Source organism: Saccostrea echinata, unplaced genomic scaffold (assembly GCF_033153115.1).
Source record: "Saccostrea echinata isolate AGI-Se365-2 ecotype Australia unplaced genomic scaffold, CSIRO_AGI_Sech_v1 ptg000062l, whole genome shotgun sequence".
Classification (NCBI taxonomy): Eukaryota; Metazoa; Mollusca; class Bivalvia; order Ostreida; family Ostreidae; genus Saccostrea; species Saccostrea echinata.
The window spans coordinates 5321680-5348553 of record NW_026889811.1 but is presented as its reverse complement, the minus strand read 5'-3'; the positions used below and the strand labels follow the sequence as shown (position 1 = coordinate 5348553).

General features: G+C 33.2%; 1 long non-coding RNA gene across 1 annotated transcript; it reads left to right on the top strand.

The window, feature by feature from the left end:
- The first annotated feature begins 9768 nt into the window (after nt 1–9768).
- Nucleotides 9769–14169, top strand: LOC133175208 (uncharacterized). The gene is made up of 3 exons (XR_009719247.1): nt 9769–9858; nt 13765–13869; nt 14083–14169. It is a non-coding gene; the product is annotated as an uncharacterized LOC133175208 (long non-coding RNA).
- The last annotated feature ends 12705 nt before the right edge of the window (nt 14170–26874 follow it).

Below are 26874 nucleotides of genomic sequence, written 5' to 3'. Positions count from 1 at the left end.
TTTATTGTATAATACAGAAAGTACTTTCTTAGTCTAAATGATCAGGTAGACTTGGAAATAATACATGAATAAAAATGAAACAAAAATAACTTTTCTTTTTAAATGTTCTTCAAAGGCCAAGTGAGGTGAGGTAATAGACATTTTGATAAAGGTCTACATGGTAATAGTGATAAATGGTGGACAGATAGATACTAGAACAATTATTTTGTTGATCTTAATCGTACTACTTTTCTTGCTTTTTGCAACAAAGCTTCATTTATCAGTTTATGGATCCTCTAAATTCTTGTACTCAAGTGACCGTTAAGTCCCTTGGCCCTCTTGTTAATCTTTGAAGACAGTCTGAAATATCTTGCGCTTTTCTTGGACGCTTTATTTTAACTTTATTTTAAATGTTAAATTTTGTTTTCGGCCGATTTGATGCTTAATTTGACCAATTTTATTTGTTTTCATTTGTGAATGTTTGCACACAACTGCATCTGTCTCCGGTTGTCTCCTTCTGGGATTCGTTCCCATTTAAGCTACAGCAAAGGTATTTATACCTTCTACAATGTATATATTACTGTAAACAAGACAATGAAAAAAACCAAACCATCGAGGACATTGTGGCATACTTTAGGAATTAACTCTCCTTTTTGTGAGAGATGGAAATCTCGAAATCGATGATAAATGTATGCTTGGCAAAGAGAAAAAACCCATCCCAGCTACTCGTGTACATGGATTAGCACTGAAGTAATTCCAACAGATCATGGAAGAAATGCGATGATGCAAAAGTCTGATAAGATATTACTCTCTTGTACACATTTATTTCGTACCTAAAGCGGTGTTTATTACTGCAAAAATGAAGTACATGTACATATTTGTAATAAAAATACAGTTCTCGTATTTTTCTTTTCCGTGTTAACTATTTCACCTTTCCAAACTTCATTTTATCGTAATTATTTTGGGGTGTTAGATTGATTGATTGTGTGTTGTTTTACATCCCGTTCGAGAATATTTCACTCATACAGAGACGTCACCATATATCGGCGAAGAGCTTCAAATTTAGACCTTTACTCGGCACTCAGGGCCATTGAGCAATCGTGCCAACGTCTACGGTGACACGGGGCCTCGGTTTTTAAGGTCTCATCCGAATGACCCGCAACTTTCACTTCAAAGTGCCGAGCGCTTGGCGAAAGAACAGCTGCTACTCATTTTTAGGTCACCTGAGTCACTCCTATTGCTATGTGTTTTCGTCCGGCGGCGTGCGTCGTGTGTTTACATTCGAACATTTTCAGCTTCTTCTCTAAAAAACTTAACCAATTTCAAACAATTTTAGCATGTAGCACCTATAGGTGAAGGGGAACAAAAATTGTGAATTTCATGGTCCCTGCCCCCCCTCCCGGGGGGCCTGAGAGTTGCAATGCAATCTTAAAACATCTTCTTCTTTACTCCTGGACATCAAGCAGTCAAACTGGTGGCATGATTGTAATAAGCATTGCGTCCTCTACCAAATTGTTAAATTCATGGTCCCAGGGTCAGGGGTTTTGGTGCTTGGGCGGGGCTATAATGATCATTTAGTGAAAGTGCATATATATTTATTTCTTTGAAATACTTCTTTTCTGCTCCTGTGTATTAAACAGAGTACATAGTTGTTATAAGCAAGGATGCCGCTTCCCAAATTGTGAATTTCATGGCCCCTGCATCAGGGGTTCTGATGTTAGGACAGGGCCCTAATTATTATATAATGAAAATGCATTAATTCTTTGAAAATCTTCTCTGCTCATGGGTATTATTTAAACAAACTAAGTGTATGGTTATAATAAGCAAGGATGCCTCTTCGAAAATTGTGAATTTCACTGCCCCAGGGTTGAGGGTTCTGGTGAAAGGGAGGTATAATTGATAATATATAGTGAAAAAGCATAATTTCTTTCAAAAATGTTCTTTTTTGTTCCTCGTTATGAAGCAAAGAAACTAAGTGTACAGTTATAATGAGCAAGAGTGTCTGTTCCAGCATTGTGATTTTCATGGCCCCTGGTTCAGATATTCTGGTGTAAGGGTGGGGCTCTTTTGATAATTTAATGAAAATGTTTTAATTTTATTTTTAAAAATCCTGTCTGCTTCTTAGCATTAAGCAGATAAAAACAGTGCAGAGTTATGATGAGCAAGGGTGCTTCTTACAAAATTTTTAAAACTTGTGGTCCTAGGGTCAGGGGATCTTGTGAAGGGGGGGGGGGCTTTATTGGTAATATACTTATAATGTGTTAATTCTTTGAAAATCTTCAACTAAGTGCATAGTTATGATGACGAGGGCACCTCTTCCAAATTTGTAAATTTTATGACCCTGGGTCATGGGTTCTGGTGTTAGGATATGACTGTGTTGAATCTGTAGTGAAAATGCATTATTTCTTTGAAAATCTTCTATGCTTCTGGGCATATCGGAGGCAAACAGGGTAAAAGTTTTAATAAGCAAGGGTATTTTTACCAGATTTTTGAACATCTGGACCATTTGGTCAAGTGTTCTGGTCCTGACCAGGCTCTTTTAATTTTTTTCTACTGAGAGATGTAATTCCCCTTTCCATTCACCTTTGATAATAAATCATTGTAAATAATGTATTTGAAAGGTTAATAGAATAAGAAACTAATGCAAAATTTTTTATTGTATAATACAAAAAGTATTTTCATAGTTTTAATGGTCAGGTAGACTTGTAATTAATAGATAAATAAAAATGAGACAAAATAATTAATCTTATTAAATGCTCTTCAAAGATCCATAGAGGCCAATGTGAGAGGTGATAATATGGAGGTAAAAATAGTACTGATGCACTTATGTTTTGTTAATAGTCTGTATGGTAATAATGATAAATGGGGGACAGATGAGAACTTACTTTATGAGTTGTTACTGAATACTAGACTAATTATTTTGTTGCTATTTTCTTGCTTTTGGGCAACAAGGCTTCCAACTGTCAGTTTATTCTATACTCTATGGATCCTCTAAATTATTGTATTATACTCAGGTGACCGTTAAGGCCTTTTATTGTTTATTGATTTAGGTAAGTCGCGGCCGTGATTCGAACACACAACCTTCCGATCACGGAGCGATCGCTCTACCGAATGAGCTACCGTGACGGTTTGGGACCTTAGAGGATTTTTAAAATATGTGTAGCATGAAACTTTGTACACCCCTTCACAGAACGTTTAATAATGCTTGTAGGGCAAATTCTATATTGCAAAAAATAATAATAATAAATCGAGATTGGTTGGCAGATTAAAGAACAAAACATTTTTATAAAAATAATTTTTAATATAAATTTAATGACCTTTTAAAATAGACCTTTTAAAATGTTTCAAGTACGACAGCTTTTCTGAAATGCGAATTAAAATTTACTCGACAACCATACACTGTACATGTACAAACATATTATCAGCTTACTTACAACAAATTTGACCTTGAACTATGGAGAGGACTTGTAAAGGCAGTGCCTGCTGTCCAGTCCTTTTATGTTTATTTGATAATGAAATGTCGTTTAAATATAAAAAAAAAATACTCGACGATAAATACACACTTTGTTTCAATCCGAGGAAAATGTTCCGAACTTCATTCATTTTTTCTCCGAAGGGATTTTTTCGGAAACTGTTTGATTAGAATCACATTTATTATATTTTTATAAAATGACATCTGAAAAATTCCTGCACAAAAATAAATACATTCGTTGTTCCTGATTTTGAAGCCAACATAAACAATTTTTCACACTGAACACAACATCTCAATGAAATACATGTACATTATTCCAGAAATGGAACAAATGGATAATTTTCTTTTCTTATTAGAAAGAAACATTATTTTCAAAGGAAACACATGCTTAAAAAGAAATACTTAAATGTTGATGTTTTACAATTCTTTTAGTTATTGACTCTTTTATTTTCTAAAGGTTGAATCTCTTTGAAACAAAAGGCCAAATATATTTGCGTGAGGTCAATTTTTTCTTATCTTACTTTGGTCAAAACATCATCTGACTTTATCATATAAATATCCTTTAAGTTCATTGTTGCACGGTATACATACAAATTGTAAAAGGTTCCTTTCATTGATGTCAATGTTTGTATTTAGATAAAGGCAATTACAGTATACTCATCAGTCTCAAAACGTATAATGTGTTCCCCTGGGGTAATCTTTGAATACCAATGACTGTAGACAAGAATCTAATACACTATTAAGCTTTTAGTGTTCGCATACAGACCTATTCCATTTCACTGGGGAGATGAAACTACATTGCTTTGACGGGCATAAAAGTAGTGAAGAAAATATATGTTTTACTTAAACGCATGTTGTTACGTTGTTGTCTTGCAAGGTATTGCACACTTCATAATGTTAAAAATAATGAATTGAAACTTGCTTTTATAACATACAAAATGATTATAAACTTGGAACAGAATTGTATACATGAGCAATGATATTTCATGGGAAAGATTTGCAAATAGTGCAATAAAATTACATATCTAATGAGTGTGTTAATGAACAATTTTCCTTGTGTCATACATGAAGCAATATAATAAACACTATTTATTTAGTTTAAATATTAGTTGAGTAGAAAGAATACTTATCAGGTATGCATGTAGTCCTTGATCCAACTGTAAAAATGTTTTGTATGGTTCCTTATAGAAGTGATGTCAATATTTTTATATATCTATATATCTATATCTATATCTATATATATATATATATATATATATATATATGACATATGGCTTTAGGAGACCATGGAGGATATATTTTCTGGCTTAGGGAGACCACTGGATTAAGGCGACCTTTTTCGGTCTCCCTATTATTTTGACCTCATCAGTATTGCAAATGTCTTTTTATAGATAAATAAACAGTCTGCCATTAAGTATTATTAATCTTTAACTCTGTTATTTAACATTCAAAAGTTGTCTAATTTCTAACATCTTCCCTAAAAAAGAAAAGAATTTATAACCTACGTATAATTTCAAAGGATAATTTTTCTGCAATTTGGAGACCATGAAAAACATGCAATTAAACAAAAAATCTAGCATATATATTTTTTCCGCTTTTGATTTGTTCAAATGAGTGTTTCTTTAACTTAGTTTTCCATGTTTTATGTTAAAAACCTAAAAAGGAAAAATATTGTAAATTTATGAACCATGTTTTGAATTCTTAGCAAGTGCTTTCCGTCACTTGTTCCGAATGCCATCGGAATGCCCCTTCAGTTTTCAGAAGATGACCTCTGAACACCATGGATGTTGATATATTTGGGTAAGTAACTAAAATGATACAGTAATAAGTTGTAATTAAGAATACACAAGACAAACATTCGTTGTTTTTTTGTTTTGTTTTTTTTCCCTAGTAATTTAGCTTTCAAGAGAAAAAGTATGATTTTAAATAATCGTTAGACTATAGTTCGGTATATAAAATCCTGAAGGAAATTCGAAATAAAGTTAAATGATAGGCCCCTATATTTTTTAATTCTTTTATGCAAGTCCACAAACAAATTAAATATTTAAAGATTAGGCCGAACGTAGAAAAAAATGGTCTCGCAAGTTGACGCAGCTATTTCGAGCTTAAGAATTTAAATTAAACTTTCTGTAAACATCATGCAGGACATGATCATCATGATATAGTATAAATGAAACAGACACTGTAAGAAAAAAAAATAGCTGTAATTTAATAATTGTTTATTAATATAATGTGATCCTCTGCTAATAGAATATATATGCTGTAAAAAAAATCTGAATCAGGGTGAAGCAGATTTAATACAATACATGGCTGAAGGAACGGGGGGGGGGGGGGGGGGCAGGCCCCCTGTAATTTTGCTGAAATTTAGGTATACTATAGAAAACATTGCTCCTTTATGCTTGGGCCCCCTCAATAATAACCTCTGATGATCTATTTTTCTTTTGCTTTTGGGCCCCCTCAATAATAACCTCTGATAATGTATTTTTCTTTTGCTTATTAAAAAATTTTTGGTTTGTAGCCACCCCCAACCTGAAACTGAAAAATGTTGTTTGGTTGTGCTCACACACACACACACCCCACCCCCCTCCAACTAAATTACGTACGGGCCTATTCTCCATCCCTGAGGTTTTCTTTCACCAAAGAAAGATTAATTGGTAACAGTTCAGATATATATAGCAATATTTACGGAAGGGAATATTCTCGTTTAATTATGAAGATGTGACAGTAACTCAGTCAAAGCCACTGTGAGTGTAACATTTATTTAATATTATTGTTAATGTTTACAAATAGTGAACTACTGATACTATGAAATTTTAATGGATATATAGAAAATATACAAGTACAACCATTTATTGTAAATCACATACATGAAAAGCTTCTTTTTTTCAAGCAATTGGAAATTCTTCATTTTTTCATGAAATTATTTTATTTCGTATGTATGATAATTTATTTCGTATTTTAATTCAGTCAACAAATCATTGTCGCAGCCTAGTTCCCTTCATTATTTTCAGCAGTTCAGTGACAGAGATAAAATGATCATTTGAGGTTTATACCCCCCCCCCCTTTCCCCACCAAATGAAACTGAAAAATGTTTGGTTTTGGTCCCCTTCAACTGAAATTGATTCCTACTTACCATGCTTACAGGCTTAACTATGAAGATGTGACAGGGAGTGTAATATCAATAATTGTTCAGACGGATACATTTATAAGCTGATATACGTATCAAATTTTAATGGATAGATAGAAATTAATATACAATTACAACCATTTATTATAAACTACATAAAGATAATTTTTCAAGCAATTTGAAATTCTTCATTTTTTATGATAATATTTTATTTCGTATATGTTTATAGGTTTATTCGTATCAACAAATCTGTGCACGAGTTAATAACGCAGCCTGGTTCCCTGCATTTTCAGCGACAGAGAACCAGAATAAGATTGCAGGGAAACAAGCCTCAATGTTGCAAGGTTTGAGGTTTGTTTATTTTATATTTTAATTTACACTTTTTAAAAATTATTATTATTATGCAAAAATCTGTGTGCAGATGAATATTTACATTTTAATGTTATAAGTCGTTTTGTGGTTCATTTATTTGCGGTGACTGTCCCACATGTGGTTACCTGTTTACATTCACCTAGTTAGAATGATCTAACCAGCTAACTGTGTCTCGGGACAGGCCCTCGTTAAACCGGGTCCGTAGGACATTATCATTTTAACGATAGAACATTCTATCTAACATTCACCTACTGACCTAGAGTCTTCAAAATATACCTTCTGTAATCATGACTGTTGTAATCTTGTTTTTATGTTAGTATACCGTATGTAACTTGACTGTTGTGTAGATTTATAGCGATCACTGCAAGCTTTTAATATTTAGGTGAAGAGAAATTTCAGACTATCAATCACAGGCACTTGTTTCATATATGGTGCATCCCTACTTATTTTTACCACAAGATATCTAACTCAATTTCAGGCACCCCCGCTTCAAGCTCGTATTTTGTTCATGTATCATTATCAATCATTAACCTACTTTTAAATGACATCGTTCGCTTCAAGAGACTTTTTTCTTGTCAAATAAATCGTTTCAGACATCTCTGGTCGAGCCTCTTTATTGTAAACCACTCATTTATTCCTCGAAAATTACCTCGATACATTTTAAGATTTTAGATGGGATACAACTTCCAGTTGGGGGTAGATTAAAACCAGAGACTTCCGAGTATCCCATTCCTAGGTCTCTGGTTTTATCCTTCATTTATAACCCCAACCGCAAATTTGTATCGAAAAATTACCTTGATACATTTTAAGACTTTAGATTGGATACAAATTTCATTTTTTTCACAGGTCACGAGGTTTCAACTTATGTAATAAAGGGGACTTTATATGATCACCTGGCGCTGTCGCTTTAGTTACAGTCTTCACAACAATTCTTTTTCAGCACATGCCCTTCGGGCATGTAGACCTATCATTTTTTCCCAGGCCATTCAAATTTGTACATGTCCTACTCAAAATTCTTACATTTACCAGTATTGTGCAACAAAAAAAACCCATTAGGTATAAAGGTTTTATATTAATTTCTTCAGCGTCGTAAACCAACCATGGCCTGTGATTACCATTTTCTAAAGCGTTTTTGTTCATAAATAACTTTTGAGTTGCATGCTGGTCATTTGTTGGCCGGTTAAGCTGAACTGAATTTCTGAAATGGGATCATGACTGTAGTGCCACAGTATGTGGCATTGATGAACATCTCATAATTTAGCAAGCAACTTCGAGAAAACAAATAGGTTAAACTAAACACTTCAATGATTAGATTGACAATCATTTGACAGGTCGTATCGAGAATGTAGACAGGCAATCCATCGACATTACATATAGCAATGTTTAAGCGAATAATGGGGGTAGGACAGAATAAATGGCAAGTAAAGATCGTACAACGAAAGAAGATTCACATATGCCCTCTTCGGACATGTAATTTGGCAATTTTTACATGCCCGGCTGCAAATTTAACAGGTCCCTGGCATTGGACTCCCCTGTTATTTGGAAGACTGTTAGTTTAGTTTTATGAGGTCCGACAACATTGATTCTCAATGTCTGCTCCCTCTACCCCATACACTTATCTTTATAAAACTATATAAATGATATTATTAATTATATAAATTGATACATGTATAAATTATATAAACTGGTCTTGTTTATATAATTTTACAATGTCATAAACAGCTGCTTAAGTGCATATAATATTGTAAATGGATTTATATATAGGATTAGGGAAAGATCCTCACTTGATTATGGCAGCATATTTAGCTCGTAGGAGTTTATTATCTACCACACATGATCAATGTCACTTTTGGACGTGAATAACTTTTGACACCCTAACTTCAGTTCAAATCAACGTTAACTTTATGTGACGTCTCTCTGAATCTTTTTTGGCATGTAACTTGGGTAAAAACAATTAAGTACTCTTGATGCATTTGATTTCTCTTAGCCTGTTTAAACATTGCCAAGGTCTATACCAGTTTTTGCAGGGGCAAAACTATGTAGAAGTTGGAAAAGAAACCCATCCTCTTTTTGATGTATTTGGTTTTTGAGGGGTGAAAATTTTCAATGTTACACTCAACTACATGCAATATTTATTATATTATACTGAATATGTTTTATACAAATACAAATAATAGTGAACCTTGAGCGCATATATCTGCGCAGTCACTATTTTTTGGAATATCACCCGTCGTCAAGCAATGTTGACTGTTGCGACACTGGGCGTAGCTTCATTATTCAGCGGATAATAGTGCTTTTTAACAAATGTTTCTTGACGAATCAGATTAATTCATCTAATATACCTGAAAGTACAATATTAATTAATTGTCATCATTTTCCTATTATTAGCATTTTTACTGGTAATGGTTTTGAAATGATAGGAACATGCACTGTTCAAACAGTCTTAAAATGTTGTTTTGGCTCAATTTCTTTGTTAGATTACTATGTTGAACTAAGGCAGGTCAATTAAAGTAACATGATCCTATAGATTCCATGTACATTTAGTACTGTAAAGTAGACAAATTTATTGTTCTCACAAGTAGTTCTCAAACATTGATTTAAGATGGTCTCCTGAAGGATGTAATAATGCAATTGGTCTGCTTAAGGTACAGTGTATAATATAGACATGCATATTTTATTTTGAATTTGTAATATGTCAATCACTAGAAATATATGGATCTTAATTAAAAAATATTGTTTTCATTAGAATTTAAGATATGTATAATAGGCATATATTCTTCATGCTTTTCCATAGTTAAGTCCTTTTTTACAGGGTCTCTGCTAGAGTCATGTGGACCCCAGTGTAACAAATCTATGGAAAGAGAGAAAATCTCAGCTCAAGGGTCAACATGTCTTTATTCCAAGAAAGGTAAATAGATAATTTTTTCTGCTAAAATACTCTTTTATAAATTATAATATCAATGCAAAAGAATGAACAAACAATGTACCTAACAACATTTTGAAAATGAAAGTGCAATAACAGTTAATAATTATGATCAGTTGAATGAATGTTAATAATCCAATCAAAGTCCTTGTTGTATATCATTTTTGCTAGGGCTGTGTATTGAGCAAAAAAAAAAAAAAAAAAAAAAAAGAAGAGACATTTTTTAATGTGATATGCAATATATTGAATTCTTTAACAATTCTGTCAAAAAAGTCTTATAAATCATTATGCATGAATTTTATAAAAATAATTGTTTTTTACTCATTTTTAATTTTTTGTCTCACCGTCTTTAAAAATTACACTTCAAATTCAAACTTTTCTTGACTGTAAAATCAACATGTTAAGTAAAGTTGTCTATGTACAGATGTATTTTTATGATTTTGTAATAATCATCTAAGATGTGCTACCTCCTTAATGATTATATCATTTTTGATCAGTTTTAATTCAAAACAGTTAAATATAATCTTTGGTGATTGAAATTCCCAACTTTTTCACAGAATTACATAAAAAAAACTGCCTGCCCAAAATGTATTGGAATTAAGTTATTTTTAGCTCACCTGAGCCAAAGGCTCAAGTGAGCTTTTCTGATCAAAATTTGTCCGTTGTCTGTCGTCGTTGTCGTCTTTGTTGTTGTTGTAAACTTTTCACATTTTCATCTTCTTCTCAAGAACCACTGGGCCAATTTCAACCAAACTTGCCACAAAGCATCCTTGGGTAAAGGGGATTCAAGTTTGTTCAAATGAAGGGCCACACCCTCTTTCAAGGGGAGATAATTAAGAATTAGTGAAAATTTAGTGGTATCTTTTAAAAATCTTCTTCTCAAGAACCACTGGGCTGTAAAAGTTGAAACTTAAGTGAGACCTTCATTACATAGTGTAGATTCAAGTTTGTTCAAATTATGACCCCCAGGGGTAGGATGGGGCCACAAGGGGGGATCAAAGTTTTACATAGGAATATATAGAAAAAAATCTTTAAAAATCTTTTTCTTAAGAACAACAAAGCCACAATTAGGCATATTGATATGGAATTATCCTCAGGTAGTGCAGATTCAAGTTTGTTCAAATCATGACCCCCAGGGGTAGGGTGGGGCCACAATGGGGGATCAAAGTTTTACATAGAAATATGTAGGAAAAATCTTGAAATTGTTTTTCTTAAAAACAACAAAGCCACAATTAGTCATAATTTATATGGAATCATCCTCAGGTAGTGTAGATTCAAGTTTGTACAAAATCATGACCCCCTGGCGGGGGGGGGGGGGGGGGGGGGCACAATGGGGGATCAAAATTTTACATAGGAATTTATTGAAAAAAAATCTTTAAAAATCTTTCTCTCAAGAACAACAAAGCCACAATTAGTCATATTGATATGGAATCATTTTCAGGTAGTGTAGATTAAATTTTGTACAAATCATGACCCCCAGGGGTAGGATGGGGCCACAATGGGGGATCAAAATTTTACATAGAAATATGTAGAAAAAAAATCTTGAAAAATCTTCTTCTCAAGAACAACAAAGTCACAATTAGTCATATTGATGTGGATTCATCCTAAGGTAGCGAAGATTCAATTTTGTATCAAATCATGACCCCTTGGGGTAGGGTGGGGCCACAAGGGGCGATCAAAGTTTTACATAGGAATATACAGAAAAAAAAACTTGAAAAATCTTCTTCTCAAGAACAGCAAAGCCTTGTTAAGTCATATTGATATGGAAGCATTCTCAGATAGTGTAGATTTAACTTTGTTCAAATCATGACCCCCAGGGTTAGGGTGGTGCCACAATTGAGGATCAAAGTTTTACATAGGAATACATAGGAAAAAACTTCAAAAATCTTCTTCTCAAGAACAGCAAAGTCATGTTTAGTCATATTGATATGGAAGCATCCTCAGGTAGTGTAGATTCAAGTTTGTTCAAATGATGGGGGGGGGGGGGGGGGGGGAGGGGGTAGGGAGGGTACACAATGGGGGATCAAATTTTTAACAAGGGAATATATAGGAAAAAAATCTTTAAAAATCTTCTGCTCAAGAACAGTAAAGCCATTTGTTATATTGATATGGAAGCATCCTCAGGTAGTTCAAAATCCAAGCCCCCTCCCCTTTAAACTTTTCAATACTGAAGTGATTTGTGCTTTTTCCTAGCCAATGTGCTCAGGTGAGCGATGTGGCCCATGGGCCTCTTGTTTTTGATACAATATATTCATTAATCTAGATATGTATCGATATGTTTGATGCAGCCCTAATTTTTGCTGGTTCATAAAATAACTAAAAAATAAACAAATGCCAAATGTTGGCATGGTTGGCATTGCAACTGTATCTTACACATTCAAATCAGGCCATTCTTACAAGTTTTGGAACATGTTGGGTTCTTCACTAGTGCTGCTACTACAGAGAAGACAGCTTGTTTTCAAACTGTGTCATTCAAAGTTTCAATATATGAGAAACACAACAAATCTGAATGCTTAGCCATTACACTAAATGATGAATCTACTTTATTGTGTTATTTATTGACATTTGACAATCATGATTTATAAATCATTTTGAAATTTTATATGTATCATATCATAAGGTCTGTGTATTATCCCAACCCTATATACCTACATATCACAATGTATCATTTCAGCATTTATTTGTTAGTTTCTATGTTCAAGATTGCTTTTGAGAATTTTTTTACTCATATTGAGATGCCACTGTCCCACCTGCCTGCTAACGTGGAAACAAAACTCCCCTCTGTAACAAAAGAGTGCACCAATGGAGATAATCTCAAAACTTGTGTAGTAGGATCAACTCCTAACAATGCACCACTTTTCAGCATTTATATTCATTGCTTAAGGGTTTATTCTTACTAATGAAATAAGTTGTGGTAGTGCATATATTATTTACTGTAAGACATTTGTAATAATGAAGCACTTGTGAGATATACCTTTTATCAGTTATTTACAAACAAGGCATTTGAAGAGGACGAGCACTGTGCGTTTTTTTTTTCTGAAGTTAAGGTGATTTTAAGCAAAAGAACATTTCTTGCCCATATTTAGAAAGCAAAGTATTTTGACCTAGTTTGAAGTTTTTTAAACCCATTAAACTTAATTGTTAAAAAATTAAGTATGTAAACTAAATTTTGAATAAAGAGTTGGTCCTCTGTGTAAAACTTGCTCTGTGAGCAAGTTGAAATTACAATGCCTTTCATGATTCCTTCACAAAAAATGGGGTGATGACCCACAATATTAATAAATTATAGGTTTTAAATAATATTTTATATTTCATAAATTAAACAGTGAAATCTCATGTGGGTATATGTATATATCCTGTTAAAGTCTTTGTGTATCACATTATATCATGAAATACTTCAGACAAATTAGTACACCTGTAGTTTTGAATACAATTCATACATTGATTTCATTTGCCACAATGGTCTCTTTAATATTGCAATAATGCATTTGGTCTTCCTTATGCATGTATAATGCAGGTAATGTATATACTCTATGTCCAACTTATAGGTGAGTCATAAAAAGATTAGTATTTGAAACCAGGTTAAAACATCAGAGCATTGATTTGAAATTGTCAATTGATTCTGGCAAAAAGTTGTACCGATTTATAAGCGGGTCAATAGCAAATCCCTCCAAAATAACCTCAAAAAATACAACTGACTTATAGGTGGACCACCTTATAGGCAAGTATATATACGGTATAGTTTTTGTTGAATTTTGCTAACAGCAAAACACTATATATGAATAATGAATTTTGGAATCTTTTAATCTTTTATTAAGTTTAATGATGCATGTATGTAGTATAGAAATATTGTTCATATGCCTGTACATGGTACAAATATGCATTTTACAGAGTGTACATATGCCAGAATCATATGGACCCCAGACTGGCCCTGGTGATTCCGTTAAGAAAAAAGAGGAAAAATCAGTGCTTGTGCTCATTGGTCATTGGACAAAGGTAAATAGATTTGTTTCATAAAACTAAACATGTAAATTACTAGGATATTAAAATATCAAAATTAAAATACATGTACTGATTTATATATATATGGATATCAGTTGGTCTCCTTGATGGAGTTAAATGCATTTGTTATCCCTTTTAAGTGGATCATTTAAATATTATGCAGTTTATTTAGATGCTCTTTATTATCTGCACTGTTCACTTTTACAGGGTGTATGCCAGAATTTTTTCAAGAACAGTCTGAATCTGACATGGAAAAAATGAAGAAAAACAGCCTTCCTGTTTATAAATCTACATTCTGGCAAAGGGTAATTTTGTTTAGTTCAATTAGAAGTGCACATTTAATTTCAGTTGCTTTCCTTAGTGATATATTATAGCATTTTTATTCCCTTATGAACAATATGTATACTTGTAAAGCATGTATCACAAAATCTTCTGCAAACAAAGTTTTGGGTGTATAGTGTTTGTTGTTTAACGTCCCTCTTGAGAATTTTTCACTCATATGGAGACGCCACCACTTGTCGGTGGAGAGCTGCAAATTTTTGTCCTATACTCAGCACTTACGGCCATTGAGCATTGACGGATCTTTATCGAGCCAGCACCTACTGTGACATGGGACCTCGGTTAATACCTCTGTCTCATCTGAAGAACAGGTCTTCACGTTCCACAGTGGGATTCAAACTCGCGATGTAAGGATCAGCTTCTTTCTCCGCGACTCTAGAGTAGATGCTCTAACCACCGCATATGCTCTACTTTGGCAACTTTGGATGTATATAAGCATAGGAATCATCATGTCCATCTGTCTGTTCATGTGTTTGGCCACTTTAATGATTAGCTTTTTTGTTCCAATTCTGGCTGAGATAAATTGATTTAAGTCATCTAAATACAAACAAATTAAGGGAAATTACTATGGTATTGGAATGAACATTTTGGAATACTGTCTAATTGTTCCATTGTAGTTGGTTTCTTTAATGTTGAAATAATGCATCTGGTCTTCCTAATGCATGGCATACGCTGTATGCATGTGTAATGTTAAAGTTGGCTGAATGTAAAACAGTTCTTGCGTTATGACAAAGGTAAATAGATTTAGTTCATGTAACTAAACATGTAAATTATTAGAGTATTAAAATCTCAAGTTTTGAATACTGATTTACATGTGGAGAGTAGTTGGTCTCCTTAATGCAGTAATAATGCATTTGGTCTCCCTTATGCGTACTGTATATTATATAAATTTAATGACTGACATGTACGAGGGTTGATCCAAAAGTTCGTGGAATTTCTTCTTATTTTATTTATTTATTAGTGAAAGTGGTTGAATACTGATTTACATGTGGATAGTAGTTGGTCTCCTTAATGCAGTAATAATACATTTGGTCTCCCTTATGCATACTGTATATTATATAAATTTAATGACTGACATGTACGAGGGTTGATCCAAAAGTTCATGGAATTTCTTCTAGTGTTGTACCGATAGTCAGAAAACATTGATTGTCGACAAAAAATGCTACCGATTCCGATGATCGATTATAGTTTTTCGTAATTGATCATCGGAAACATACTTCTAATACAATACATTCCGGAATTATCCATTTCTGGTTTAAAATTTATTTCTTCTTAATGAAAGAAAATGGCATCTGCATCTGATACTATCCAACTAACCCGACCGACCAATTCAATTTACCCCCGGGTGAATTTTTTTTTTCTGCCAAATCTGTGATTGCTCTTTGGTTTGATCAATCAGCTGATTCTTTTTATTCAAAAAATATTAATTGTATCTTTTATTTGAGATATAAAATATGCAACTTAGTCAACATTAACCTTAAATATAAAGAGTGATCAATTTCCCCCACAACTTTTTGAAGTTCATTTTCTGCCGCTAGGCAGCCATGTTGGGTGTCCACTGTAAATATTTTTAGGTCTAGAAAGTGTAAAAGAAGCAAAACAACAAAGAAAATAATATATTATGTATTTTATATATTCATGTTAAAGAAATAAATGAAAAATATACTGATTTACATGTGGAGAGTAGTTGGTCTCCTTAATGCAGTAAGAATACATTTGGTCTCCCTTATGCATACTGTATATTATATAAATTTAATGACTGACATGTACGAGGTTTGATCCAAAAGTTCATGGAATTTCTTCTTATTTTATTTATTTATTAGTGAAAGTGGTTGAATACTGATTTACATATGGATAGTGGTTGGTCTCTTTAATGCAGTAATAATACATTTGGTCTCCCTTATGCATGCGGTATATTATATAAATTTAATGACTGACATGTACGAGGATTGATCCGAAAGTTCATGGAATTTCTTCTTATTTTATTTATTTATTAGTGAAAGTGGTTGAAAATTACAAATAAGAATATAGACACTTGTTGAATTTTTTAAATAAAAAAATATTTTAAATATTAATGATAGTAACTCTATGGCAGTTGCCATAGCAAAGGATGTTTTAAAATGCAGGGGAGACATTTACTCGTTCATTATCATTTTAATTCTTAATACGTGAAATAAGAAAAAACCTGCGCTAAGTGGCAAATAAAATGAGAATTTTGTCATTATTACGATTGCTTGACCACTAACATACCTGTCTGTGAGAGTTTTACTGATTTAACTTGATATTTAGATTATTAGTTGATGATTTCTTGTTCATCTTTTAATTGTTAGAGAATGTCACATTTCAGTCAAGTTATAAGTTTTGTTAAAATCTTAGGAACACTCTGACTTAAAGGGGTATACTACTGATACAGGCTGGAGAAAAATCCATTTAGCAACTGATTTTCCAGTGGCGTGAGAAATTTAAGAACAATAGAACTTCCATGAGGTTGATTAAGGGTGTGGCTACTTTTGGAGGGTCTGTTTTTCTCGTAGACAAATTAAGCGTTGATGGATGTTGACCGCTGACATACTGTGCTGGACTTTGCTACTGAAATTGGAACATCATATGGAAAGATGGGGAGTATTTTTGAAATATGAGTGTAATATAAAGATAAGTCGATTGGTGTGAGAGGATACCCAGGCTTTTCTTGAGAGAAAAAAGGAGGAAAAGGCAGAATATTCTGTAGAATTACTTAGTTGAATTGAACATGAGGGTGAGATGCTCCTATAACATGACATGACATACTTAACTTGACGTTACATCGAAGTCTCCCCCGGATTTTACAACTATCAGTGTTCAGAAAGCTCATGTGACCTTATTGGTAATTGGAATGTGGTGAAATTTTCCAGTATTGTTGCATAATGACTCTATATCATAAATATGCCTATTGTTTGCTTTCATCAAATCACAATAAAATTTTAGAAATAATTAAATTCCATGAACTTTTGGATCAACCCTCGTATTAGAAAAAAGATGGATCTAAGATTGAACAGGTTATAATTCACCTGAGTCATTTAAATTACTTATTGCTATCTGTTTTTGTTCAGTCATCATGTGTCAAGTATTGTCTGTAAACTATTGAACATTTTCAGCTTCTTTTCTGGAACCAGTTTCAACTAATTTCTTGGTTGAAGTACTGTATAGGGGATTAATTTCAGGGGTTGTAATTTTCATGTTTTTCTCTCCTCTGACACGATCGCGGTTTGTTGAATTCGTGGAATCGGTATATAATAAAGGTTACATGTACCTCCCTTCAATGTCTATATCCGTTTAATCCATAGCATAGCTAGAAGGCATTAATCAGTGTTATGTATTCACTTCACGAACAACAGGGTAGATTTATATATACATCAGCAAGTTCTATAGTTATTTGAATGATTTTTTAAAACCAAAATGTCGATAAAAACATGATAATGCAGGTAACAAATACACGTCATAACATAGTTACGTACGGGTATTCAAAACCCATGACCCTAGTGTTTTGATTGATGAAACATGTAGCGTTGGCTATTAAAACAGTTTTTTTTTTTTTTACAAATACAGGTTATTATCTGCTGAGTGATCTAAATTAATGTCAAGCGTGATAATTAAAATAACTGAATGACAAGTATGATTCGTAATTACTGAAATGACCATGCACTGCACGTATATTTACCTATCGTAGTCTATTCTCAAATTTCCAAATATAACATGTAGGTTATTGAAAACTTATTCACTGTTTCTTGAATTCACGGATTTATTCACACCGTGAATATAGCGAATATTAACACCGCGAGTTATTTTCCCCCTATACAATATACAGACATAATATAGAAATGATTTTATCGACTTTCTCAATCTATCATGAATTTAAAGATGTAAATATAAGCATTTAATTGTAAGTATTAAACATTTAGCATTTCATAACCAGAGTTGGAAATTACTGACTGCCCGAGGCAGTCTGTTTTTCAGGTAGGCAGGGACAAACTTTAGATTAACCTCGGTGGTCAGGGTCATTTAAACAGGTAGTTCCTGTTTTCCTTTTTTTTTTCAGGGTATAGTAAGTCTATAGAAATTAAGTAAAATATAGTATATCAAAGGAACACTTCTAGTTAAAAATATGAGATGACCTATAGGACCAATATTGGTTTCAGTCTTTAGAAAAAGCTTATCAATATATGTTCTGGTCACTGACTTTAGGTCACATGTGTGTAGTTTCTTGTTTCTCATGTATTGCTTTAGTTCTACATTAATGGTAATCTAACAACCAAGCTTTATGATAAACGTGATGACTTTAACTTTTCAATCGTCAACTTCCCTTACTTATTCAGCAATATACCTTCATCACCTGCATACGGGGTTTATATCTCTCAGTTGATTCGATACGCAAGAGCATCCTCTATGTATGAACAATTTTTAAAACGAGGTAAGTTATTGACAAACAAATTGCTGAAACAAGAATATCAGCAGTCTTGTTTAAAGTCATCATTTTGTAAGTTCTATGGTCGATACAATGACCTTGTCAGCAAATACAATTTATCATTAAGTAAAATGCTGACTGACATTTTTATACTTATTGTTAGGCCATTATTTACACACTGAATTGTGTATGGATTTTTCCATTGTTTCCCAGTCGTGACAAGGAGCACACAGTGGGTGTGACTGGTCTGCAGAGGATGCTCACTTCTCCATGGCACCTGATCCCACCTCTGATGTTTTGGAGGTCCGTGTTTGCTCTGCTCCTATTTTGTATTTTTTGATGGGCTTTTGATCTTGAATACTGATTGTTATCTCGATATATTTCATTCTACTCAACTGTGTGTTCATGTGATTCTACCTCAGTATTTACAGAATGATACATCCTTTGTTTGAAGGTCATTCTTGATGTCTGACTGAGTAATGGCAACGGGACATAAAACCTTAACTGACCTTACCACATTCTTTTCTAATCTGAAAACCCTCATGCATTTTTAGCATAACATATCGCCAATGCACACATTTTTTTCAAGGAATGAACTGCATCTACTCTGCATAGAACAGTATCTCTCCCACTGGCACAACAGTACTATTACACGTCATTATGTTCTTGAAAGGCAAACACAGCAATTATTGCTCGGCATGATTTTTTTTCATGACACCTGCAGTATCAAGTAACACAAAGTGAATGATTCATGTCCTCGAACAAAGTGTGCTTACAGTGAGGTTTAGTTCCGGTTGATTGCATTTAGTTAAAGAGAATTTATGATCTGCATTTCCATAGATGTCTTTTATATCAACACCAAACATGCATTTAAGGAAGAAAATATATTAAGTAAAATGCAAAAGCCTGTATTAAAAAATCAAAGGACAAGTGCACTTAAGCAATGCTTAATGGGCCCTTTTTCAGTGCCGTATTACTTTAGAATGTATTACCAAATTGTTCTCTTTTGGTAATAGTTAAACACAAGTGGACATTTCTAATTAAAATCACATTAAAACATCACCTAAATCAGCATGGATTTGAAACAAATGAAGTTTTTTAAATGCCTATAGATATCCCAAATCCGGAAAAGTCGTACCGAACCTATTTTGAGTTTCGTTTATTTAAATCAAGGGGAGGAGACATTTAAATCAGACACTTGAACAATCTGATGGTGGATCATTGACAGGCGCGTTTGCTGAATGATACTTCTTGTGCTATTTTACCTGAGAAAAAAATCGAATGAAGTTGTATAGATACCTGTATCCATAGTGATCAAACTAAGAAATTTGCATGCTTGCATTTGAAATAATACAATAAGTATTAACATTAGTTCCTTTAAATTTTAAAATGAAAAAAAGTGTATTTAGGTGGCTTTCAATACCAGTACCATTGTCTTGCATGAATGTTAAAAATGTTTGACACTTTTATTTATGATGACATTTTAACGACACTAAACTCTCCTAACCATCCCGTGTTCCTAAAACCAAATACATACAAACTTCTCTATGTGGCTTGACTTCGATATAATGATACAAAACGTGGCTATGTTTTACAGTGAGCATCTTTGAGGAATGTTTACCTGGGTAGAACTCACGTGACTACCAGTATTTTAAAAAATATATTCCATGGGTGGGTTCAACATAGGTCATACAGGTAAATAGCTCTAAGGCTTGCTTGTTATAGGAAAAACATTGAACTTTTCATACATTTTTAATATTTAAAGTACAAGCCTAATCATGTACAAATTTCCTACTTTCACACAAGTTTTATAAATGTGTAATGCGTTTTTTGTCAATCGCACAAGTTTGTACAATGTTAGGCTGACAATAAACAAAAGCTTTGAAATGAATGACCGTCCTCGATTTACTATAGAAAATCACGAATATCGGCTGACCCCCTACCACATTGTATGGCTTTGCTCTTTGTATATTCATGAATTTCAGCGATAAAATTTGTTGAATCTTTTGGTTTAGATATCAATTAATGATCTGAGATGGAAAATTATGCTTAATTTAATTCTTCATTTTTTCACATTTTACCGGGGCCCATAAGTGCACTCATTCTTTAGTGTTTATACAGGTAAAAAGCTTGAAAAAATAAAAATGTGCCAACAAATGGTTTCGAATCTGGGGCCCGTTTTACAAAAGAACTTACGACTAAGACCAAAAATCCAAGTTGATTGTAAAATTTTGCAAAATTAATGATTCTATTTAAAGTTGAATGCGTAAAAATATCTTACTACATTCCTTTTAAAAAGAAGAAAACCATTTTCAATATTATGTAAATTAAAAAGTTACAAGCAGAATTAGATTTTGGTCTTAGTCGTAAGTTCTTTTGTAAAACGGGCCCCAGGACACTAAAAATGTTCATGGTAAGAGTCTGCGATCTATCGCTCTGGGCTATTCGGACTATGAGGACATTTGTAATAAATATAAACCAGTATGATAGAAATAGGTTTTCACGTTTTTTGTAGGGTTTTTTTTTATGAATTTCGACCCTAGGCACCTCTAAAAGAACCTTGTTTTAAATAATTGCTTACTAGATCAAAATCTATCAAAATTTCATAATTTAATTTAGGGGCAGGCAAAGGGTGATTATATTGCATCTATCGGGTATAATTTTCTTATCAGAAAATTGTAGAGATATGCAAGGTTAATTAATGACAACATTTATTTTTCCTTTTTGCCTAATACTTTTATGATTTTCACTAATAAATTGATTATTGAAAAAAGCCTTTAATATGACTGCTGATTTTATCTCCATCTGTTAATTTTCAACACCTTTTCTCATGATTATAGTAGATAGAGAACAGATTATGATTTCTTACATTTACTTTTACAGATCATTTCCTTGAGATAGGTGGAACCAACAGTCAAATACAGACACTTTTAAGAAAAGTAAAAATCTGGCTCAGGTAAAAAAAAAAAATCATTTACAGTTTTAACAATTAGTAATTTTACCTTAATTAACTGGAACAAGATGTGTTTGTGAAACACTATGCACCCGGTGGCAACAAAGTTCGAAAAAGCTATTTTTAGCATATAGGTCACAGTCAAGGTCACAAGGTCATTGACCTTGGTGTCATTTGAAAGAACTTAATGAGTGGAGTATGCATACCAAATATGAAGTCTCTCTCTTTCATGGTTCAAAAGTTATGGTGAAGGTTAAAGTTGACAACAGACAGACAAACAGACAGACAGGACAAAAACAATATGCACCCCCGATCTATCGATCCGGGCGCATAAAAATCTCATTTGATGAAATACAGGTCAAGAATGAAGAGTTTAAAGCCCAGTAGGGATTTTGGTCAATCATTACAGGTAATCTGCAGTCCCTCTCGAGAATTTTACACTCATATGGAGACGCCACCACTTGCCAGTGGAAAGCTGCAAATTCTGTCCTATACTCTGCACTCATTGCCATAGAGCAGTGAGGGGTCTTTTTCATGCCAGCACCTACTGTGACACAGGACCTTGGTTTATAAGGTCTCATCCGAAGGACTGGTCTCCGTGTCCCACAGTGGGATTCAAACCTGCAACATAAGGATAAACTCCTTACTTCGCGACCATGGCGCCACGCTTGTGACTAGCTCAGTTTTAAAGAAATCATTCAAGATATTTTTTATCAAACTTAATATGCTGATACATATATAATAAGTAAGACCTATTCAACTATTTCAAAAACTTTTGACCTTTCCTGTGACCTTGACCTCACTTTCCTTCAATTTGCATTTTGCATGGTTTTAAAACCATTTAAAATATTGAAATCTAAGGTTATGCATCTATACATAATTTGGTGAGAATTTATCATCTATATCCATTTTTTTTAGATTTCAATTTCAATTTTAAAGAAACTTTTCAAGATATTCTCATCAAACTTCATACACTAACACAAAATTTCATGTTGCATTACTATATACTCAGCGGGCATACATGTCCTATGGACATATTTCTAGTGTATTGCTATTTCTTTGTTTGTTTACTTCCGGTCAGTAAGTGCCCCCTAGGGGCAAGCCCCAGTCCTGTTTTCTTTTCCAGGGTTGCAACAGCGCCCTCTAGAAGAACATGTTGCACCATCCAATCAAATCGTGTTTTGTGCTGCTTTATGCCAATAAAATTAAGGCTAGACAGCATATGTATTATATTCTGACCAATGGGGTTCCCGTATTTTCAAATAATTAGGATAGACTTACTACTTCAGCATTCCTTTCATCACTGAAGTGATATACATGGTCAAAAATTGACTAACTTTCATTTTTGTGTCAACTGCAGAGCAGAACGACACTTAGAGATCACTTTACCTGGTGTCTGTCTGTCTGTCTGTCACACCTTACACTCCAAAATTTTGAGAGGCAGGGTTTTGATAATTAGCATTTATATATGTTTTTGAGCTCATGATACTATACTTTGAAACTGTATGAAATTCAGTTACCACACAAACTTATATTTAAAGACTATGAAAATACATTGGGATCAGTATTCCACAATGAATCGTGTTGAGTGACAATTAGAGTAAAGACAGTCTGAAATTCCTTTCCTCCGAGGATTATAGGAAGCACCTACATGTGTATTAATAAAATGATAAATAGTTATTCCTCATACTTTCAATTAAATTATTCATTTGAGGACTGGGGAACCATATTTTCTTTGATTGCCAGATTCTATCCCAGTCTTTTACTTTTGGATCCTTTTTTTTCCTTGCAGGCAAATGCATGAACCTCCATGCTAATATTAAATTAATAGCTGACCACTCTTAGATTTATTTACCTCTTTAATGACGATACCTAGCAGGTGACATATACATTCCTTGAAACACTCTAGTTCCTATTTGATTTTCACTAATATAAAGATTATTGAAAAAAGACTAAGGTGCTCTATAGTGATCAGGTCTATTCATTCATCTGTCTGTCAAATACACATATCCCTTGTTCAGAATACAGGTGACTCTAAATACTTCAAACTTTATATTTTTTAATTAGATACATGTAGCTGCTTTGGAACATCTGAAAGGTCTATTATATTATCACTAGTTTTACTAGTTTTCTTCATGTAAGTTGAATATATTTTAAACTTTTAAATTTTTATTTTTTCCAGGTAAGAAAGAAATTCAGGAGTTCTTAAATTGCCCTTGGAGTTCTTGGATTGCATCAAACTGCTAAAAGACCTCAACAAAAACAGCGTCTTGAAAATAAAAATGAAAATATTCAGTGAAAAAAAAATGATGAAAGAGCCACTAAAAATCTTCAAGCCTTTGAGCTGAAATCTGGAAGTCAATCTGTGGACTTTACTAGTATGTCTTACTAAGTCATCATTTGTGTATAATAAATACACTAAACTGTAAACACTTGTTAAAATGTGTATAATTTTTAGATATAATTTGTAGCTCACAGACTTCAATAGTTTCATGTAATTTAAGTAATAATGAAAATTTCCTGTTGTCTAGCTAGATTAGAAACTATTATTGTCCAATTTTGGATATTGTGAAATAATTCATCTAGTATGCATACGTGTGTACACTTACGTGTAAATTAATTGTTACAGCAAATTCAATCGATCATTAAGTTGAATGTTGACTAATGTTTTTCATTGAAATTGTTTACACTGAATTGTTTGTGGATTTTTCCATTTGCCCAATCATGTCAAGGAGCACATGGCAGGAAATGCTTTCTCCTCCATTGCACCTGGTGTTTTTAGAAGTCTGTGTTTGCTCTGCTCTAATTATGTATTGTTTCAAAGGACTTTAAAGCTTGATCACTGTTGGTAATCTTCATATTTCATATACTATTAGAGTACTTGAAGAAAACTGTAAGAATTAACATACAGTATAATGCATGTATATTGCACTTTAAGTACAGTGTATGTGGTTAAGAAATGTTAAATCGTCTCATAGTGCATTGAATTTGTTGAAAATTAGAAAATGTGTTGAAATTTTTTTTGAAATAATGTTAGATTGCAGTTTTTTTTAAATCATGCAAGTAAGAAATTGCTAAATATTTTTTAGCTTTTCTGGACAGTCTAGATGAGTTCTTACTATATACCTAGCATTGTATCCCAGTTAAAATTTAAGGAGCAAGGTTCATTCCTAAGCTCTACCTGGACAAACTTGCATGGATTAAAGCACATTAACAGATTTACTTCAGATGCTTGACCTGATCTACATTTTCCTCATGTGTTTTTTTTGTTTTTGTTTGTTTGTTGTTTAACATCCCTCTCAAGAATTTTTCATCCATATGGAGATGCCACTACTTGCTGGTGGAGAGCTGCAAAATTTGACCTATACTTTGCACTCAGGGCCTTGAGCAGTAAGGGATCTTTTTTGTGCCCACATCAACTGCTAGGTGGGACCTCGGTTTATATGGTATTATCTGAAGGACTGGTCCCCACATCCCCAGTGGATTTGAACCTGAGACTTAAGGATTAAATCCTTACTCGTGACTCTAGATTACAAACTCTATCCTTTGCGCCACATGGGGGATTTCACAAGATTAAGTGTTTTGAGCAGTCCTATTCTCATGTAATTATAAACTCTATGTTGAACAAACCTTCAAAGATGATGTATGTACATGTAAATGTTTCAGGGTACCAATCCTTGATTTGACTTAGATTTTCTGGATTAATGACCAGTTTTTTAGAGAAGGTTCATTCAAAGTAACAATATACTCTTTGGTGATCAGTAAAAATAGATGATATGTCCTGCTTCTGATGCTGGATGTAACATACATTTTCAGGGTTATTGAGCAGTTTAATCTAACCCAGACCAACTTTCATAGATTTTGGATCCAGGTGATATACATTACCAGAGTGTTTGTTGAGTGAGACTTTGCCTTACTAGTAGATAACATTTATAGAAGTGAGTTTTGTATTCTTTGATTAGGTATGTTTTTTCTTTGCTCAGGATATATATACCATCAGTGCCAACTACCATACATTTTATATAATAGATGTAGCTGTTGTTCAACTGAATATGATAAAACTGGATGAAAATAATTTGATTTTTGTACCTTTGAATGTATTGAATTAATTTGTAAAAGCTGTTATGCTACAATGTTTGATATTTTATAAAGGTTTTTAGTATATGCAATCAATAAATGTATCAACATTTTTATTTTATTATACTTTTTACCCTGCAAACTTCTTAAAAACAGAATAGTAATGATCCATTTAACTGATACTAGGTTAGTGTCACATTGTACTGGTATATCAAGTATACTGAACTGTAAATAAGAAACATCTAAATAGGTAAAATCACAGCATGAATCATTGGATTATGTAAGAAGTGCACTATCTTGTGCTTTTGTATGGAATTAATAATAAATGTAAAACTATCATTTTTTTTTTCAAATTAACAAAGGATATGCTTGAGTGACTGTATTTTGACTAGCAGTAAAAATAAAATGATTTTTAAGCATTTGAATTATTTTGATTCATGGTCTCTGCAAGTTTAATGATAGCAAATATGTATATTGAACATGGCATCCACATATTGCTATACTGGATGGGGTATAACTTTTACTGAATCTTAATCACAACCTTGAAATTTTATGTAGTACATGTACTCTTGGTTTCAACTGGTCAAATGTATTCTTAAATCACAAAGAATTTAAACAAATGTAGGCATAGGTCAGAACTTCATCAATTAGTTGGAAAGCGAATGCACTCGGTGACGAAGCTGGGTATAAATAGCAGGAAAAACTACTTGATGTCCACTGTGAACTTTGTGTCCTCAACAAAACAATATGAAGTATACTATACTTGGTCTAAAGAATAATCTATGTCTGCATTCACTTTTAGGTTAAACTGTTTTGGGCATTGAGAGTTTGTTTGTTGTTTAATGTCCCTCTGGAGAATTTTTCACTCATATGGAGATGCCAACACTTGACGATGGAGAGCTGCAAATGACCTATGCTCGGAACTCATGGCCAATGGGCAGTGAGGGATCTTTTTCATGCCAGCATCTACTGCAACACTGGACCTCTGTACGAAGGACCGGTCTCTACGTCCCACAGTGGGATTCAAACATGTGACAAAAGGATCAACTAACTCCACGACTCTAGAGCAGAGGCTCTTTCCACTGCACCAAGTGGGCGATAGCATTGAGAGTTAAATGTGGATATCAGAACAAGCTACTCTGGGCTTATACTCTCTATATATTGATTGATTGTATGTTGTTTAACATTC